This window comes from Schistocerca piceifrons, chromosome 2 (genome assembly GCF_021461385.2).
Source record: "Schistocerca piceifrons isolate TAMUIC-IGC-003096 chromosome 2, iqSchPice1.1, whole genome shotgun sequence".
Lineage (NCBI taxonomy): Eukaryota > Metazoa > Arthropoda > Insecta > Orthoptera > Acrididae > Schistocerca > Schistocerca piceifrons.
This window is the reverse complement of record NC_060139.1, coordinates 440,226,958-440,248,944: the sequence shown is the minus strand read 5'-3', so window position 1 is coordinate 440,248,944 and position 21,987 is coordinate 440,226,958. Positions and strand designations below refer to the sequence as shown.

The 21,987-nt window shown below is 39.1% G+C and overlaps 1 protein-coding gene across 2 annotated transcripts in view; it reads left to right on the top strand.

Moving 5' to 3' along the window:
- The window catches only part of LOC124777010 (ribonuclease P protein subunit p40-like), a 250,437-nt gene that overhangs the window by 211,334 nt on the left and 17,116 nt on the right, over nucleotides 1-21,987 (top strand). The window lies entirely within an intron of this gene.

Here is a 21,987-nt window from a genome sequence, read left to right as displayed (position 1 = left end):
AGTCATCAGCTACAACTTATATTGCAGAGGTTAGGCGAATGAGTGGCAAAGACAGGTTTTCAGAATAATTCTGTTGTTTCTCAAATGTGGTGGAAGTTTGTAGAGACTGAAACTGTATGCTGAAGATGAGGTCAGGGCCGACCATGTGTGACATCAGAAACAGAAAACCATTATTTGGCTGTAAATGCACAATGGTACTGCCTTAACACTGCATGGCAACTGGCATCTGGCCTCACAGCCACCACTGGGTGTGTTGTTTAAAGGCAAACAGCATACAGAAGGCTTTGGCAGAGTGGCATTTATTGTCAGAAATCTGCTGTTATGTGTAGCTCTGAAGCTTCTTCACAGAAGGAAACATCTAGAGTGCAGTCATCACCATGCCACCTGGATGTTTGAACAGTGGCCCAATGTTCTTCTCACAGGCGAGTCCCAGTTTGGTCTGGAAAGCGATTCTCGGCATATTCGCATCTGGAGGGAATGTAGAACATGATTTTGGGACCCAAACATTGTGAAAAAAGGCCGATATTGATGAGGATTCTTAACAGTGTGAGTAAGGATTATGTTGACCACTCAAACACCTCTTCATAAAATTGTACAGGTGGATCAACTAGGTTTAATTGTTGTCAGGTGTCATGACGAGATCTTGGGAAATCATGTGCAGTTGTTGTGAGGTAGTGTGGGCCCAGGCTTTGTACCGATGGGCGATAATGGTCGAATTCATAGGGCATGGGTGGTTGATGTTTTCTTAAAAGTGGAAAATATTGCACACATGACGTGGCCTACTCACTCTCCCAATTTGAATTCCATAAAGCACATCTGGGATGCCCTAGGAAGGTGGGTCGTATCATGTCAGCATTCATCAAATACTCCCCAACACTTGGTGTTATTGCCTCAACAAGAGATTCACAGCATGTCCTATTGTTGTCAGGCCTATATTGCTGCCAAAGGTGGACACACCCCATACTGAGCACATTAACCAGTTGTCAGAAAGTGTGTGCAAATCTATTAATTTGGAAAAAATAAAGAGCATTTTTGTCTAGCTTTATGCATGTTCCAGTTGTTTACATTCTGTATTATGTACATTGTTTCTACTTTGCTGTCATCTCTTTATACTGTTTCGAGGGAAAATAAGCACAACTTTGCAAAATTTCCATTTGTTGCTTTAAGTTTGGACACCACTGTACTTGCACATGTGCGTGCGCGCACACACACACACACTCACTCTCTCTCTCTCTCTCTCTCTCTCTCTCTCTCTCTCTCTCTCTCTCTGTCTCTTCATGTATATCTTGGCTACAATAATGCACTCACTATGCTGTTCATAGTAGCTTACTCAGATTTCTATTTCCTTACATATTATTAAGCCTATTCCTGCAATACCCCCATGTGATTTTGTATTTATAATGCTGTATTCACCAGATCAGGAGTCCTCTTCCTCCTGCCACCAAACTTCAGAAATTCCCACTATACCCTAACTTAAAACTATCCGTTTGCCTTTTTAAATTTTCTATCCTACCTGCCCAATTAAGAGTTCTAGCATTCCATGCTCCAACCTGTAGAATGCTAGTTTTGTTTCTCCTGATGATGAATTCCTCCTGAGTAGCCCCACCCAGATATCCGAATTGGGGACTGTTTTGCCTCCAGAATATTTTACCCAAGAGGATTTGTCATTTTACCACACAGTAGACATGCATGCCCTTGGGAAAAATTATTGGTGTAGTTTCCCCATGCTTTCAGTTATTTACAGTACCAGGACAGCAAGGCCATTTTGGCTGATGTTACCCAGTCAATCATCCAGACTGTTTCCCCTGCAACTACTGGAAAGGCTGCTGCCCCTCTTCAGGAACCACACATTTGTCTAGCCTCTCACCAGAACCCCTCTCTTGTGGTTGCAACTATGGTATGGCTATCTTTATCACTGAAACAGGCAAGCCTCCTCACCAACAGTACGGTCCATGGTTCATGGACTGGGGGGAAGGGCAGGGGGGGGGGGGGGGGGTAGAGATCTACGAGACTGGATTGCAAGTGAGATGAACATTAAGGACTTCCATGCTTCCTTGACCTGGTTAAACAGATTCAGGAAAACTCCATAGAAATTTGCAGCTCACATAAGATGAAGCTTTTTTTGTACCCTAAAATCCTGTGTAAAGAGCCAGTTGGTCAGGTTTCGTGCAAGAAATGGGTGTAAACCACACTTTACCATTTCAAGCAAAAAGAGACTGATTTGCTTCGCAGTCAATGAATGCTGTTAGACATTTGTATACAATAATACCATTGATAAGTATCAGTGGATTACTGTGTCCACATCTTTAGATCTACACTAAAGCACCAAGGAAACTGGCATGGGCATGCATATTCAGATACAGAGATATGTAAGCAGGCAAAAAACAGCAGTGCTGTGTTTGGCAACATCTATATACAACAACAAGTGTGTGGCACAGTTGTTAGAGCGGTTACTGCTGCTACAATGGCAGGTTATCAAGATTTAAGTGAATTTGAATATGGTATTATAGTCAGCACATGAGCGATGGGACTCAGCATCTCCAAGGCAGCGATGAAGTGGGGATTTTCCTTTATGACCATTGCACGAGTGTACTGTGAATATCAGGAATCCAGTAAAAACATCAAATCTCCAACATCGCTGCGGCCAGAAAAAGATTGTGCAAGAATATGTCCAATGATGACTGAAGAGAATCATTCAATGTGACAGAAGTTCAGCCTTTCCACAAGTTGCTACAGATTGTAATGCTGGACCATCAATAAGTGTCAGCATGGGAACCATTCAACAGAACATCGTTGATATGGGCTTTTGGTGCTAAAGGCCCACTCGTGTACCCTTGATGACCTGGGTCCGTCAACACCAACATTGGACTGTTGATGAATGGAAACATATTGCCTGGTTAGACAAGTCTCATTTCAAATTATATCGAGCAGATGAACGTGTACGGGTATGAGACAACATCATGAATCCCTGGACCCTGCATGTCGACAGGGGACTGTTCAAGCAGGTGGAGGCTCTGTAATGTTGTGGGTTGTGTGCATTTGGAGTGATATGGGACACCAGATACATCTAGATATGACTCTGACAGGTGACACGTATATAAGCATCCTGCCTGATCACCTGCATCCATTCATCTCCATTGTGCATTCTGACAGACTTAGGTAATTCCAGCAGGACAGTGCGACACCCCACATATCCAGAATTGCTACAGAGTGGCTCCAGGAGCACTCTTCTGAGTTAAAATAATTCCGCTTGCTACCAAACTCCCCAGACATGAACATTATTGAACGTATGTGGGATGCCTTGCAACGTGCTGTTCAGAAGAGATCTCCACCCCCTCATACTCTTATGGATTTATGGACAGCCCTGCAGGATTCATGGTGTCAATTCCCTCCAGCACTACTTCAGACATTAGTCGAATCCAAGCCACATCATGTTGCGGCCCTTCTGCATACTCGTGGAGGCCCACACGATATTAGGCATGGGTACAAGTTTCTTTGGCTCTTTGATGTATCTTCAGGAACCTCAAGGCAAATTAGACCAAAAATATAAAAAGCAACTGTTTAGTTGAAAAAATCTTCTTATCAATGTAGCAAAATCTGGAAAAATGGGAGGGAGTAAGTTTCGTTATTACATCAGAAATGTCGTCTTAACAGTTTCAAAAAATAATTCAGTGCATTTGTTGGTCTCTTGGCCTGGACGTAACACCTCTTTCTTTATGAGGATGATGAAAAGACTTAGTGTAACTCGGATTCCACCCAAAACTAATAGTGCGATTCAGCCTCTCGCTAAAGAATAGTGTAAAACATTTTTCATAAAATTCTCAGATAGTATAATGCCTGATACTTCTTTGCCATTTCAGGTTTATCAATGGAATGGTATTGTTAATCTTCAGACATTTGTCCATTGTCAGTTTGCATCACTACATTTTTATGAATTTGATCCATTGTGTCTGGTACATAGCACAATTGAGGAAAAATGGCCATGACCATTTCTTCCTCCATACCATTATTTTCTAAATAAAACTAGTGATTAATGTGAAGTGCCTGAATCCAATAATTTTTCTTTTACCACATTTGCCTGATATAAAGGAAATGGTTGTTTTTGGCATCAAATAGACACTTCATATTTTTGTGATGACTAAAGGGAATAAACAAGGGTCTGTTTCATTATTATTACAATATATATTTTAAAAAAGCTTTTTATAATATGCATTACAGGTATTGTTATAAAATATTTCATGTCAACAAATTAGAGTACCGATTGGTGGAAGACATCTCTAATGTAATGTCATGCACTTCCTTGATTTTCTCTTCTCTACTAGTCACTCATGTAACTATTACATCTGCAACAGCTTAGCTGTCAATGTGAACTGCAAGTTGTTCAAAACGTTAATGATTTTAGGTATTTTTGGCGTGGTAAATACTTAAAATTTGCATGCATACACAGTAGACTTCGCACTATGTGGGCTATATTCTCCTGTCGCAGCTGCATCTGCTTATTTGCCAATGTTGCACTCTAGGCAGGAAGGACTGTACAAACCACTGTTAGGAATGTCTCTTCATGCAGCAAACATTTAAAAGAATACTTGCAGTGCACCTTAACAGCTAAAATTTTAACTCTGCAATTTTGTGTGTGTGTGTGTGTGTGTGTGTGTGTGTGTGTGTGTGTGTGTGTGTGTTTGAAAAATTTCAGGGTAGGTTTCAACATGTCAGATTGGATCATTCCCTTGTCACCTTGTCAGTCATAACTGTGCCTGGTGGTAGCAGCAGCTGGTGGTAGGGGTAATGAGGAGACATGGGGCAGGGAGAGGGTGATAGCAGGACAGGTCAGGGGATGGTGTAATGCTTGTTGTAGGAGTGTGCCGGGACATGGTGGGGACAATACAGAGCGCCTAGGTGCTGTTGGGAGGCTTTGGTGGGGGGAGGGGGGGGGGGGGGGGGCAGGTGGGTTATGGGAACGTAGGATGATTTCCCATCCTGCACAAGTCAGAAACTCTGGTGTTGGTTGATGGTATCCAAATGGTGCAGGCTGTGAAGCACCCACTGGAGTTAAATGTGTTATGTTGGGCAGAATGCTCATCAACTGGGTGGTCCAGCTGTCTGTTGGCCACAGTCTGTTGGTGGTCATTTGTGCAGACAGACAGCTTGTTGGTTGACATGCCCATATAGAAAGCAGCACAGCGATTGTAGGTTAGTTTGTAGATCACATGGCTACTTTCACAGGTAGCCCTGCCTGTGATGGGATAGGAGAAGGTTGTGACTGGGCTCCGGTAGGTGGCGGTAGAAGGATATTTGGGACAGGTCTTGCATCTGTGAGCCAAGAAGCAAGAGATTTGGGGCAGTGGTAGAGTAGGGATGAACAAGGATATTGCATAGGTTTGGTGGTTGATGGAAGATCACTGTGGGAGGAGCAGGAAGGATAGTAGGTACGATCTTTCTGATTTCAGGGCACAATGAGAGGTAATAAAAACCCTGGTGAAAAATGTGATCAGTTGCTTCATTCCTGGGTGGTACTGAGTCACAAGGGGGGGCAGTACTTTGGCTTGTTGGTGGATATGTGGGAGGTGGTAGGTGACTGGTGAGACAACGCATGGGAGATCTGTTTCTGGATAAGTTTGGGAGAGTAATTTCAGTCTGTGAAGGCCTCTGTGAGACACTTGGTATATTTGGAGAGGGACTGCTTGTCACTGCGGATGTGAAAACCACAGGTGCCTTGGCTGTATGGAAAGGGACATCTTGGTATGAAATGGTTGCCAGCTGTCAAAGTGGAGGTATTGTTGCTGGTTGGTAGGTTAGATATGGATGGAGATACTGATGTAGCCATACTTGAAGTGGCGTTCAGTAAAAATGAAGGTGACTTTTTGAGTTGAGGAGGATCAAGTGAAGTGAAAGGGAAAGAAAGTGTTGAGATACTGGAGGAACACATCAATTAACCTGAACCATGTGAGACATTTGGGGGACTGGGTGGTTAGGAAGGATACCTATAGGTGACCCTAGAATAGGCTGGCATAAGATGGTACTGTGTGTGTGCCCATTGCCGTACCATGGGTTTATTTGTATGAGATGCCCTCAAAGGAGAAGTAATTTGAGCAGGCCGCCATGTGGTAAAGGAACAGATACTATGGAGAGTCAATCGATGAAATGGTTGGTGTCTTATATAGGAGAGTAGGGTGCGATAAGTAAACTGAAGGTGTTGATCCACAGGAGCAGAGATTCTTTCAGTGGTGGTACAGTAATCAGCCTTGATGGGGCATCCTGGATGGTTGGATTTTTGGACTTCAGAAAGCATGTAGGAGGTAGGAGTGCAGTGAGACTAGTGTTGAAGTAAGGAGAGGAGATAGATTCAGGGAACAGGTTGAGGAGGGATTGAAGATCCTGTTCGATTTCTGGAATAGGGTCACTGTGGCTGAGTTTTCAGGTGGATGAAACTGACAGCTGGCAGAATCCATCCATCAGGTAATCACTGTGGTTCAAATCTTCAGTTGTGGACCCTATGTCGAGAGGTAGGATTATAAGATCAGTATTAGTTTTTAGGGGGTGGATTATGGTTCTTCCTGTCAATGTAAGGTTGGTGTGCTTGGTGAGGGATTTGGGGAATGATGGTGAGGCAAGGTCTGAGGTTAAGAAATTCTGGAATTTTAGCAACAGGTGATTAGGGGACAGTGCAAGTGGATCATGATTTGATGCAAACCCTGCATTGGTGACCGCATTGCAGAAATCAACAGGATCTCCAGTCCGTCTTCAAATCCTTAGACTCAACCAAGAACCTGCCCCTCAAGTGTCATTCTCTCCTGACACCTGCCACTCCCCGCACTCCTGCCTTTCGTGTGCTTCCTGCAGCCCAAAAGGCCAACCGCCCAGGATGCCACATTTTGGTCAGTTACTGTGCCTCCACTGAGAAATTTCTGCTCTCATGGACTAACATTTTCACCCTGTTGTTCACTACCTACCTCCCTACATAAAACACAACAACCATTTCTTCCACTGACTCCCCACAGTTCCTGTTCCTTCACCACACGGCACCCTACTCATCACTTAACGCCAACTCCCTCTACCCTATGCCTAATAGCCATGCCCTGGTCACTTTTGAACACCTAGATGTAAGACCAGTCCCAAACATCCTCTCATCACTACCTACCCCAGACCAGTCAGAGGCATCTCGTATCCATCAAATATAGGGCTACTTGTGAAACCAATCATGTGATGTACAAGCTAATCTTGAAACAATGTGCTCTACTTTCTATGTGGAATGACAACTAACAAGCTGCCTGTCTACATGATTGGCCACCAACAAACTGTGGCCAAGACATGGCTGGACCATGCAGTTGCTGAACAAGCTGCCTAGCATAATGCACTTCACTTCAATGGGTGCTTCACAGCCTGCGCCATCTAGTTCCTACTAACCTTTTTCTGAATTGTGCAGCTGGGAACTTTTCCTGCAATACATCCTATGTTTCCAAAAAACCCCTGGCCCCAACTTTCATTAGTCCCTGTCCTCCACTTACCAATCCGCTTCCCAGCTCCCACTCCAGCACTACATAGCCTTCTACTCTACCAATTCACCCACTAGTCCTTTTCCCCTTTGAACTTTTCTGCCTTTCTACTCCCTTCTCCCCCTTCCCTTCCCCAAGTCCTCCAACCTTCCAGCTGCACTTATCAGCCTTACCCTATTCCCACCATGTCCCTGCATCCTCTCACAAGCAGTGTAACACCTTCCTGCCACCCCAACCTGCTATCCACCAATCTCTGCACTCCATGTCTCCTCCTCATCTCTACTGGACTGCTGCTCCCATCAGGCACAGTTATGACACAGTCTGGCATCAGTGGTCAGAGATGTGTGTGTGTGTTAATATGTCATGTGTTTTGTATGTCAAAAGAAGGCCATTTGACCAAAAGCTTAAATGTATAGCAGTCTTTTCATTGTGCCTATTTGCAACTCAACATCTCCTCTATATGATCCTTTTCCTAATATTGTTAAAATTTTTATCCTACTATATTGGCAGTCGTGAAAGTAAATCTGCATTCACATTTTGTGCTGTGGACCTTAAAATGATTTTATATTCATAATTGGACAAAAGTAGTGTGCAATGCTGCAATCATTGAGCTGTTTTTGAAGGAACAGTATTATTTGGTCCAAAGAGAGCTGCTGAATTCTTGTGGACTGTGATGGAAATGAACTTACAGCCATAGATATAGTCATGAAATTTTTAACAGTGAAAGTAGTCACAAGTGCTTCTTACTCAGTCTGACTGTAGTCCCTCTGGGCAACTATCAGTGTCTCTGACATGAATGCTATTGACTGTGCAGAACATATTGCTGATGTGCAAAATGGCACCATTTCTGTATTCCATAGAGACTGAACAGAGTATATGTAACCATGAATCTTTGTATGTTGTCATCAAAAGATATTTGTAAAATAGACCTCCTTGAAATTAAGTTTTGTAGAGTATACACCGCTTGCTAAGGCAGACATCAGTTGATCTGGTTTTGCATTTGGGTAAGAATCAGTGATATGTTGCACATTTTGCTTTGAAGTTACCACAGATCCGTAATGTGCCATTTGATTTCTGTACAACACTACTGATGTTGTTCACTGACTACTGGTCATATACTCAATAATACCATACTGCTCAAGGGAGTCAAGGTCCTGCTTAACTTTATCCTTTAATACAAACTGCTTCAATAAATTTTCACACAGCCGTTGTCTTCATTGCGGTGTGTGCCTTCTAATCATTAATGCTACTTGTTGCTTTGGAAAAATATGTATATATTATCGTACTTTTGCAATGGGTTTTGAACCATTTTTTGCAATGGGTTTTGCAACAGTTCGTCAGGATGTCAGTATGAATCTGATTCACTCGTTCATGAATGGTGAAGCTAGGGATATTGAAGAGATTAAATCCCAGCAAATTTGTTGCCTTCTGAGAATCAACAACTATGAATCTGGCATATTTTGTGAATTGCTTGTATGCAACACCCTTAAAAATGTGGGCTTTGACTGGTATCTGTTGGTTGGTATAGCTAAATAACTTACTTTGAAATTCATTTAATTTCTACAATCATAATTTCTTGTATGCCTGAAGACTAATTACATCAATTGATGACCCTGTGTCAGTTTGAAATTTTAATGGCAATTTGTTCACTCTGAGAGTGATAGATAAAGCCTCATTATTCACAGAAAAGATCACATTCACTTTATGTTTTGATTGTAAAAGTTTATTGATTTGTTCATGTTCATTTTGAACATCACTTGAATTTTTATTCTGAATCACTTTTGAAATGCCTAAATGACTTATTTTGTTTCCTGTTTTGCTAAGTGTTACACAGCTCTATTCTATGTCCTCACCTGTGACAACAATTGCAATGCATGTTTTGATACCACACCATGCACAAGATTTTAATTTAGTATTAGAGAACTGTTTATGGGATGTAGATTCCATCATGGTCTTTGCATGCTCTGTAAGGTTGTGGTGTGACTGCACTGATCATGTGGCCACACCAGCTGCCTCTGCAGTGTAAACAGGAATCTGCCTATGAACTGGAGTGTTTCAGCTGATAGTCACATCTGCTCATGTGCCCAAACTAATGGCAGACAGCCTTGCAAAGAAATTTACTGTCTGCTGACTGCATGATCAACATGTCTTGTATGAGAGAATATGCATATGACTTTTTACAGTCGCCATTTGTGCACTGAAATTTTCACTCTCTAGTTAAGCTCTGTAACTGTGGTACCCACTTTTTATAACTTTGATTCAGCTTCTTAAAACATAAAAAAAATTATGCCTAAATTATTAATGGAAAATCTCATATAAAGATGTGAAACAAATACTAACAAAGAGATAGAGGGGCTGGCCAGTACTTACCTCAGCTCAGTACAGCTGATAGATACACAAAAAAATTAAATTTTCAATTTTAAATTTTCGGTTCTGTTTTTTGTGTATCTATCGGCTGTACTGAGCTGAGGTAAGTACTGGCCAGCCCCTCTATCTCTTTGTTAGTATTTGTTTCACATCTTAAAAAATTATGCCTGGCAGCTGAAACATGTTACTTAAGCCTCATAATGTGACTTTAATTTACATTAAATTTCTCTATTGGCCAGAGTCAGTGGATTAATTTCTGACATACTTTTTTCACCAACTGAAAGATGTCAGCAACAGCATTAGCAGTAAGGAAAGATTTGTGCTCAGTGTCAGCTGATACATGATATGTGGTAAAATTTTGTTCACTCTGGAGATATAATTTGGCCAAACTACAAGATTTCAGTTGAACACTGGAAATGATGGTAGCCTTATCGTAAGGGGTTCTCGGCCATTTCACCTGTCAGCTAATTGGGATGGCCACACCAAAAGTAACTCTTACATATTTGAGAGTTGCTGGAGAAACAGCAGCATTGACTGGGAAAGATCTGTTTGGGCCATGTGTGAAAAATATAATGCAGAACATTATACAATACTCACTTAAATCTTCTGTAAGAGAAATTGGGATTAGTGCTCCACTCACTGATCAGAAACCAATGGAAATGCCATGCTCTAAATTTGAATACCCTCTCCCAGCATTTGTTTGCCAGGTACGTTCTACTAAAAGAAATTCTTTATTAAGCATTAATGATTTGCAGTCTTCCAACATGGAAAGTTTGTAACCTTTCTTTTCCACACCTTTATTTTAAAATTTCACTCTGATCACTGATGCTTTGCTACCACTATCTCAGAGGACTTTGGTTTCTTCTCTGCCTACTTTAATCTGAACTTTTGGGTGGTAACTCTTTTGCTCTGGTATTTCAGGCCCACATGTAGAAACTTGTTCATTTTCTCTGTGTTCCCATTTCTTAACCCTTCTCCTTCTTTCCATGGATTTCACACTGCCTCCAGAGACCCCCTCAGTTAGTGCCCATTTTAGGTGGCAACTTTCCTATTCTGCCTTGATGGCAACTTTCCTATTCTACACTGAAGCGCCAAAGAAACTGGTACAGGCATGCGTATTCAAATACAGAGATATGTAAACAGGCAGAATTCGGCACTGTGATCGGCAACGCCTATATAAGTCAAGAAGTGTCTGGTGCAGTTGTTAGATTGTTTATTGCTACCACAATGGCAGGTTATCGATATTTAAGTGAGACTGAAAGTGGTTGTATAGTCAGTGCATGAGTGATGGGACACAGCATCTCTGGGGCATCAATGAAGTGGGGATTTTCCTGGATGGCCATTGCATGAGTGTACTGTGAATATCAGGAATGCAGTAAAACATCAAATCTCCAACACTGCTGCAGTCAGAAAAAGATGTTGCAAGAACGGAACCAATGACAACTGAAGAGAATCGTTCAACATGACAGGTGTTCAACCCTTCTGCAAACAGTTGATGATTTCAATGCTGGGCCATCAACAAGTGTCAGCATGTGAACCAGTCAATGAAACATTATCAATATTGGCTTTCGGAGTCAAAGGCCTACTAGTGTACCCTTCATGGCTGCATGACACAAAGCTTTACGCCTCGCCTGGGCCCTTCAACACTGACATTGGACTGTTGATGACTGGAAACATGTTGCTTAGTCAGACGAGTCTCATTTCAAATTGCATCGAGCGGGTGGACGTGTACAGGTATGGAGACAAACAACCTCATGAATCCATGGACTCTGCATGTCAGCATGGGACTGTTCAAGTTGGTGGAGGCTTTGTAATGGTGTAGGGCATTTGCAGTTGGAATGATGTGGGTCCCTAATATGTCTAGATACGAGTCTGACAAGCGATATGTACGTAAACATCCTGTGTGATCACCTACATTCATTCATGTCCATTGTGCATTCCAACGGACTATGGCAATTCCAGCAGGACAATGCGACAACCCACATATCCAGAATTGCTACAGAGTGGCTCCAGGTGCACTCTTCTGAGTTTAAACACTTCCACTGGCCGCCAAACTCCCCAGACATGAATATTATTGAGCATATGTGGGAAGCATTGCAACGTTTTTTTCACTGACAACTCCTACAAAGTGTCTTTATTTTCAAGTAAAAACAAACTTTCTTCCACTGAGCCGACTTGAACTATCAGTGCCAATTCCTGGGTCTTGATTGGTAACTTGTCCACAGTATTTCAAACCAGACCTTTTCCCTCCCGTGGTTGATTCATAGAGGGGATTCTTTCTACTAACTAGATGATAAACCAGTTGGGAGCAGTCACTTTCACACATTTGTATACTTTACCTGCAGAGTTATTATTTATGTGGTGACTTAACTGCTCTTTGAATTTGTCTTCAAATTTAGAGTAGTGTAGTAGATGGCCTTCGAAGTGTAGTCTAGTTTATCCTCTGATGTGAAGTTAATTACAGTGGAATTTATTATTTCTCTATCTTGCATCCACGTACAGTATCTTGATTTGCTGCAGAAGTTCAGTTGGTTGCAGTTTCCCATTTTCTCACCCTCTTTATTTTTCTTTTCTCCAGCTCACTCACCTCTTTTGTTTGACTTCTCCACCTCTCACTTCTGTTTGACCTTTAAATGTAATGAAGATGTGCTGAAAAGTAATGCCTCTGAATTAAATAAAACAAATTGTATTTACATATTTGCAGCTCCCTACTGCTATAGGACACTGAATTGTAGTGTGTAATGTGGCAGCGAGTAAACTCACATAGTGTTTTTAGAGATATCAGCTTTTCAGTTCTACAGATTTTTCGTACATTCTGGTATCATGACAAGTATACTACCATTATAATGAGTACTACAATGATTATTTCCTATCACCACAGTCTACCGTAGCCAAATACCTGTAGGCAAAAAGAGAGAATTAAGATTATAAGACAGGTTACATGATCCACTCTTAAGGGTTTCATTACATGAAAATTGTTTTCTCTCTTTCAGAGTTTCACAACTAACTCTCCTTCCTGTAGTTGTGAGATTGTTAAGTAGACTTTGACCTTCATTAAATTCCATTTACAGCCAATGCTGTAAACCAGATTATTTTCTGTCGTGAGTGGACCAGGATACTGTCATTTTCATTTCATTAATACAACTGGTTCTTGTTGTATCACCACCTGCCCCAATCCTATATTCTGCCACAGAGGAACTTACTGTCTCCCTCACTTCTTCTCCTACATCACATTCGGCAGATCCCCCTCAGGAAGCAGTGTCCTTAGGGATTTGCAACAAGTCAAGATACCTGCGAACAAAGTAAATCATTTGTTAGAAAGTACATTAATAATTAACTTCTGTTAAGCTACTATAAAGTATTTATGTTTAGTCAAACTAAATTTTACGTATACAAATTAACTGGAAAGCTGCTGCTTTGAAGGGGAAGGGGGAAGGATGGAACTAATATTGAAAATTGCCAGTTATCATTTTGCAGTGGAATTTGCTGTCACTTATCAGTTTATGTAAGTCACCATAGAACTTATCTACTATTTCATCAGCACCATAGAATTTTTGTACATAAATTTGAATGATTTTCATGTATTACCTTTTGTTAATTTCAAAAACAAGTCTTGCTATTCTGTCTAAGATTACTTCAGTATCTGTAACATTTCTTGTTTGCAATAAAGCTTACACCTGAATTTGCCTTCTCTTCTGTTACTCTGGAGTAAAATACTTGAGTTGATTGTAACACAACTAACTTATGTATAGATCCTAGAGTTTGCCAATTTAGTCTTCCTAAATAAAAATGTAGCAGAAGCAGTTGGGTTTCTAAAGTCTATGTTATTTTCTGTTTAGCCATACTTTATGCAGTGAGATTCAGACAAAAGAATATTTGGCCATATCCATATCCATCCATAGTCTGAAATAGTTCTGAACATTGGCAGAACTATGCTCACAGCAGTTTTAGTCCAGGCCTGAGTGGTTCTCAGTATCCAAGCCTCAGATCAAGATAACTAGTTTGTTTACTGGTCATATGAAAGCAAGGATCTCATGTCAGTTTGTCATTTAGTGGGCGGTGAGTCTTCGTGTGACCCATAGTAAATTTAATCAGGAGAGTAGCAGACTTTTAGTCACCACTCATTCTGCAGTATGGGTTGGCGAGAAGCCCATTTATATTTTTCCCCATAAGATAATACATCAAGATTCTTACTGTATGGGTACTAACAGCTGCACAGTTTGAATATCTGGTTTGGTTCTCTTCATCATCAATATGCTGTAATAAGGACTATTCTCATCAGTTCTTAGCAGAGTCAGCTTTTGCAAAGTTTTCAAGCTGCATTTCCAGTATGCCTAAATTGTAGGTTTACAGTCATGGGGTCTTACCAGTTTTGAGTTATGGCAGTGATATATGAAATTATAACTTGACACACATTCAAAAGTTTAAGCCTTATCTGAAAAAGGAGAGTTGTGAGACCTGAGCTCCTCTTGGCTTATTGAATGTTCAGTTAGCTTATGAGAATATAGCTGAGTAACATTGTGTTATTTTCAAGGGCACAAATGCAATGAGAGATCGCTGAGCATGGCAATTTAAGCCCTCAGTGGGCAGGGCTGCATTGGTGCTTAAACCAAACTGCACTGTATTTGGAAAGACAACATACACAGTAAACAGCTTACACCGCACACAACCAACAATGCTCTATACAATGATTCTCCATGGTGCTATGGTCTGATTTATGTATATTCATACATAAAGGGGCTGTGATTGACAGCTCCCTTACATTATCCATGACCTTCTTTCACAGACAATACAAGTGCACTAATCTTGAAAGGTGGTTGAAAAACACACTTCATACAGGGTTTCCTTAGAAAATGACCAATCCTGTTGGAAAGACTGCCTTCATAGGGGAAAAAACTGTGGACTTAAGAGGTTAACTAAAATATTTGAACTGCTTTGCCAGCTCACAACAAACTGTCACATTTATACCTAACCTAGACCTCAGACTACACTACAGTTCAGTATGTCACCACATCTAAGACTTCATGTTCACATTCATCGTCTGTGCCATCTCATAACCAGACTGTCATCTTCTGACCTAATCTAGAGATTGGGCTATACTACAGATCATTCCTGCATTCCAAAAACTAATACATATGCAAAATAAATATTTTCAGTGTTCTGTTTTCTTTCTGTTTGCACATGTATGACATTATAAACATAATTGTTATCATGGTGGGGCGAAACAGATGTTTGGTATCAGTAGGTTCAATTGACTCTACTTAAGTACTATGTCATGGTCCTCATCAGTACCTGATTCTCAGTTGGTCAATAGCACAGTGCATGTCTGATCTGGCTCTCATTGTACTATTCATGCTAAAAGATAATCATGTCTGATCTGTGTCTCATGTACCCATTTTGGAAAAAAACGACCTCACAATAGTATGTACAGTGAGAGACAGACATGACACATTGTGTTGTTGACCAACTGTGAAACAGGTGACTGGTAATACTGAGGCAGTGTCTAAGTCTCAGCTTTTCTATCCTTTCACAGACATTATTTCCAGTAGGATGGGTTGTATTCTGAAGAAAAATGATATGAAGTGTGTTTTGTAATATCTCTCTAAGATTATGGCCTTACAGAGTCTGTAAAAGCATTTGTGATGGGTGTCTTGGAGTTTTGGCATGTCACACATTTCAGACCATTAAGATATAGAGAACAAACATGACACACTTTTAACAGAGGGATCAATCTTGATTCCAGAGCATTGCCTTGGTGGTGGTCATACTATGGCATATAAGAAGCCAGAGATTCAAGCATACACTTCCAGTTACTGGGTAGCTTTGTTAAATAAGCTATTGATATTAAACTAGTTAGTGACCTCATAAATAGAGACAAGGGCATATTTCTCTCTCTCTCTCTCTCTCTCTCTCTCTCTCTCTCTCTCTCTCTCTCTCTCTACAGGCTGTTCACCTGTTGGAATACTCTATAATAGTAGGCAGCTGTACTCTTATAAGTTATTTGAACCATAAAGAGGTGCATGTTGGGAATTACGAGGAAGATTGGTGCATTTATACCCTGAAAATTACGGGGTATACTAGCAATTGTCTAGGACATCACTCAGCTTCATTCTTATAAGTTATTTGAACTATGGAGAGATGCGTGTTGGGACTTACTAGGGAGACAAGAAATCAAATTAAATTATAAGACAAAATTATGACAATAATGTGAATTTGGGTAAGACATGGGGCCAGACAAATGGATGCTCAATGGATAAAGGGAATACTTGGATTACACCAAGAGATAAAAAAACACCAAGAATACAAGCTAATGAAAGATGTGTAGACATTACAAAATATGCAGGACCAATATGGTGTACAGAGCAGAAGACCCAAATGGGTAGAGAAGGCAGGAGGTGGCCTTTATTCAACAGTATGTGACAAATGGCTGATGATGAGTCTCTACAAAGAATCCTTTATAAAAACTAAACTAAGTGGCAGTTAGTCTTTTTTGTGTTGTTGTTGACAGAGCTGGATGGAATGAAATGTGTCTGTAACTAGAGATGACTTTCTTAACTGCATTTTTATACATGGGTGCTATTATAATATATTAAATACTTCCAGCAAATATCCCTTGACTCTTTGGTTGATTAAACAGATAGTTTAAGGGTGTTGTTGTCAAATCAACATAATATAAGAAGTCAATTCCAGTACCTGAAACTAATCTTTATTTGCTTGTATTTATGTTTTCTGCACACCAGACTTGCCTGTTTTGGCTTACAGTGTCATTTTCAAGTGCACCTTTGGGTGTTGTGAATAGTGAATCTTGTTATCATCTTACTTATGATCAATAACGTCATTTTTGTGAATGACATTTTTACCTACTTATAGGTGGAGTTCATGATCAAATGGCATCCAGGGGTCAGCTGTGCAGTGTGTGGTATGAAATAATGTTATTTTACTCGTTTTTCAGTGTGACATTTTTTGTTGTAACTGTTTGATGGCTATGTGACAGCTGGGACCCTTAGAAGCTGTACATTTACAGATTTTTTCTTCTTTGGGACTCAGGGATGGTGTGTTTGTTGCATAGATATTATCTGGTTAAAATTTTTTGTACATGTGTTATCTGCTATTTCATATGCTCATCCTTTCTTGTTATCAAAAATTTCAATAAAATTTTCTAAGTAGGGCTTGTGTTTCATTTCAGTTTGTTCATTGATTAAGTTGTCTGGGAAATTTATTGCATAGGTGTATATTTCTAATTCTTCCAAAATATTTGTAGTATGTTGTTTAGATATTTCATTTAAAATATGTTTTCTGTTTTGTGGCTTTCATTTTTAAGATGTATGTAGAAAGCTGATTGATTGATTGCTTTCATGTGCTATCATATGTTCTTTGAATCTAATGTTGATGTTTCTTCCCATTTCACTGAAAATGAAAATGAAAACAACAAAGCAGACCACACTGAAAACACTGTACAGTTTTTACACAGAACACCTAAGGGATGTACTATATTTTGTAAGAATTACAGATATACACAGATATGAAAAATCTCTCTAACAACTTACTCAATGAGCAAACTGGCCTGAAACAAAAGCCTTACTTAGAAACTTTCATTCAAATTTTTGACCATTACAAAGGATGAACATATGAAATCACAGGTAACATATATACAAAAAAATTTACCCAAATAACATCTATGCAACAGACACAGCACCCCTGATTCCCAAAGAAGAAAAATCAATAAACATAAAACCTCTAAAGATACCAACAGTTGACCAACAGCTGACACAAAACATGTTGTATTAAAAATCTACATGGGTATCATTTCATAACAGACAGCTCACAATTGGCCCTTGGATGCCATTAGATTGTGAACTCCACTTGTACATAAGTAAAAATGTTATCGATCATCAGTAAGACATAAATAATACTCATTGTTCACAGCACTCACAGGTGCACTTGAAAATGGAATTGTAAGGCAAAAAAGCCAAGCCTGTTGTGCAGTAATCCCTAAATATAAGAAAATAAAAATTATGTTGCAGCTGCTGGAATTCACTTCTTATAAAATTTTATATTTTCACTTAGTTCATGCTGCAGGCCCTACTAGGAAAAACAAAATAATAGTAAAACAATAATAATAGAAAATATTGATCAATATAAGATTTTAATACTCTATCAGTAACATTGTGGCCATGGCGGTCTAGTGGGTAAAGCATTAGACTCCGGCACTGGAAGTCCCTGGTTCAGTCGCAGAATGGAGCAAGAAATTTTCCTCATTCCAATGACTCCAGGATGGTCCCAGGTCCACTAAGGCCGGTATTAAATATGTACTGGGGATCCTTCCCAGTGAAAATGGTGGCCGCTGTGATGGGCCCCATCACACTACCCATCTAGTGTCATGACAAAAGAAACGCTGCATTTTACCTGCAGTTAGGCCAGTAGGAAGGTCATGGGCTTGCATCATAGTCATTACTTTACCTTTTTATTAGTAACACTATCATAGTTGGAAGAATTATGATTTATTAAGTACATACTGATATCTTTAAGCTTCTTAGGAGATGTATTTTTGAAACTAATTTCTATTTGGGAACTAAACAGCATCTGCTGTAATAAATGCATCAACATTTGGCAAGTACTCAGCTGCCACTGCAAGGTAGTATTCATAGAAACAAATGGCCAGAGATACCAGTGTGTCATGATTTCTATCGCGGATGTAATTTAATCCACAAATGAATCAGTCGTTGAGGAAAGGTCATGAATCAACCTTTTTTACAAAACTTAGCTAAATATTGGAACTGGGTGATGAAGGGTAGCAAGATTAGTACATACAAGGAGGTCTGTAGCCAAATATCAAATGGCATCAGTATCAGACTTTGAAATCGTCACACCATGTAGAAAGGTCATGAGTCATTGACTCATGCCCTTTTTGCAGTGACTATATGGAAGGGCATTTAATTGAGCGCAGAAGACATTGGTGGCCTGTTGTTGCTTTCACGTGTAAATGTTCTTGTTACGTTTGACAACCTGTAACACTCTAGTTGGTCTAGAAGGTCTAAAAAATTTTGCAATAAAGTTATTAAAGTTTCTGAACACTTTGAAAAGAAAAATAACGATTGTGGACTGAAATTGGACTACCGTACATACAAAATTTGCAGTTATCAAGTGTTTCTGTTTGTGGTGGCCTTTATGTGGAAAAGCTACGGGACAATGTTTTTAATACACAAAATTTGAAAAGCACTCACACTATTTTGAGTACCATGAGGACAAAGCCAGGAAAGTGGAAATGAAATTTGCACATTTCTATATCAATATATCCAGAAACATATCCCAAAAAATGTGAATGAACTAACCTGTTCTCCAACAGGTGTGCTGTTTAGAATAAGAATAACACAATGATTCACTTTTGTTTAACACTTGTATCAACTGGGAGATTTGAGAAGGTGAAACAGTACTTCCCTATACACAGATGTAGTTTTCTCCCAAATGGTAGAGATAGGATACAAAAAAGCAGGTGAGCCATCATGCCGGGACCTATTATATACTTGAAGAATATGCCATAATGATAAAAAAAAGGCTTCAAGTAGATTCTCAAGGGAAAATGTTGACAATGTTGTTATATTAGTATTTAAAAACTGGTAGCCTGTCTATTTTAAAAAGTCTTGCCTTTCTGAATCGGGCATGGAAAAATTTCCTTAGGAACATAAGATTTCTTTTTCCTCATCTACATTAATGAGTTTTGAGTATGATATACATTTTCCTGGGTAAGTAAAAGTAGAGCAGTTCGTTGATGGTGCTGTCAGAGAGATATTTCAACTCCTTTACTGTTTCGCTAAGGACCCCGTACTTCTTAGTGAGTTAGGGTATACTGAATAATGGATATAGTGAAAGTGAAGAGAGATATTCCACCTGAGTATATGAAATCTTTTGACCAATTGGAAGAATGGTCAATAGCAGGGGAACAAACAATAATGATGATGATTATTATGATCAAGAATATTGTTTTAATATGTTTTTATTCACCATTGTTACAAGAAGTACAGCTACAGCTCAGAATGTGACAAAAATACTAGCACCCTCATTTGAGCTTTCAGTACAGCATATGCACTGATTCTGTAATTCAAATCCACCTGTTTTTCCAAGTGTAGCTTTCATTTATTGTAATGAACAGTTGTTCATCACAAAAAGATCATCAGTTAGCAATTTTTAAATTTACCTTTTTGCTAAACTGTAAATTACAAAACAAAAATACACTGTGCTTTGCAGTCCTTGAAGACTCAATACTCAAGACTCAATAACTATTTACATTACAGTAACAATAAATATAATCAAGGTTTATGCTGTAGGAAGTTTTAGCCTTCTGCCGTAAAATTTTCCTTTTTTGACTCATGACCATGACAAATTCAAATAGTGGAGCTCTTTATGTACACCCCATAATGTGATCCTTTCCAAGCAATATTATAGCAAAGTGTGCACTATCCTACTGATGTTTCATGGAAATGACTGTAATTTTTTCTGAATTTGATGAAAAAGTATAGTGTAAAAATTGCTCCCTGTCACTTTTTATGGATATTTGTTGAACTGATGTTTTTCATTAAATACTTCCATACATTAACTCCTACTAAAATTTTTGTTATTCGTTATTGAAAATATCTGCATTTTTCCATGAAAGTGGAATTAGTTCATCACGAATTGCTGAAGGAGAGCTGTGTGCAAAAGAACTGAGTGTGTGATTTTGCAGCTATGTTATAAGTTCAATACCGTAAACAGTAAGCTAGTGCAGTCTTATGATGAAATAAACTGACTAATATGTTATAGATTGAAAGAAAGCATTGGATGCTCATAATTTTCAATTTCACTTCAGTCTTTCATAGATTTGGCAGGCTTAACTGCAAACCAATGTATTATGCAGCCATAACATTACTGCTGCAAATTGGAGTCAATAATTGTGCTAACTCGTTGTATGCAAGTGGCAAAGGAGCTTGAAAGTTTCAAGTTTTCCAGTATTATGTAGTGACAGTGGGAATCACTGCATCAATAAAAACTACCATCATCACTCTTGACGTGAGTTGCAGTCTTACATGAAGACAGTACTGCATTGTGCGTAAGGCTGATACACATTCTTAACAAATCTATGACAATTCGAACATTTGACCTTTCTGACATTAAAATTTCATTAAGTATTTGGTTAAATAAAGTTGTTCGGTGAAATTAATAGTGATAGGATTTCCAAACATAAGTTTTGTAAATTAGTTTACAAATAGGAATTATTCATTGATAATAGTATTTTTAAATAATGGTTGCATCCTTGGATCTTTCAAGTAATGAAATTAATTTATTTAAAAAAATAATGTTGAAATAATACATAAGGCAGAATTGTTTCAATTAAACAATTTGGTTTTGAGGATATTTTACAAGTGATAATGTTTCCTTTGCAGAAATGGAATTTACTTTAGAACAACTACATCAGCTCAAAATATATACTCATCAGATAAATTATTTAGATAAATCAGATAGATTATTTAAAGTGACACAGAATTAGTAAATGGAGATATATTCCACTATGTACTTCACCCAATAGAGCCTTCTAGATTTTTACTGTTTTTGTGTATGTATTTCTCACTTTTGACAAATATATTTTTTAATTATCCAAAGTGCAAAAGCACTAAAATTGAAATACAAGAACTACGGATTTGTAAACAGCAGCAATAATTTAGACTGTAGTGATGTTTGGCAAGAGACAGAGGGTGTTTGGTCCTTAGACACTCAGAACGGTGATTAGCTGCAGAGCAGTACCTGGCGAAGCAAACTACTGTTACAGCAGATGTGACAGCTTGCTGGCATGAAAGTAATCTCTTCTGGCCCAGCAGCTTACTATCCTTCGTCACTTGCTATCTCATGCCAATGTTTCTCACCTTCGTGCCTACTACATCAGATGTTCTCAGTAATCTTTATTTGTTTTGCTTTTATTTTTATTCTATTAAATGTCTGTGTCTGATACACATTAATCATGGAACATGTCATTGTATAACATACTAGGACTTACCACACTGATGAACTATGAGACCATTCCACACATTCCATATTTTTTCTCTCTCCTTTTTACTTTTGTATGTAAAAAGCAAATAAATTTTTAATGTGAATAAAT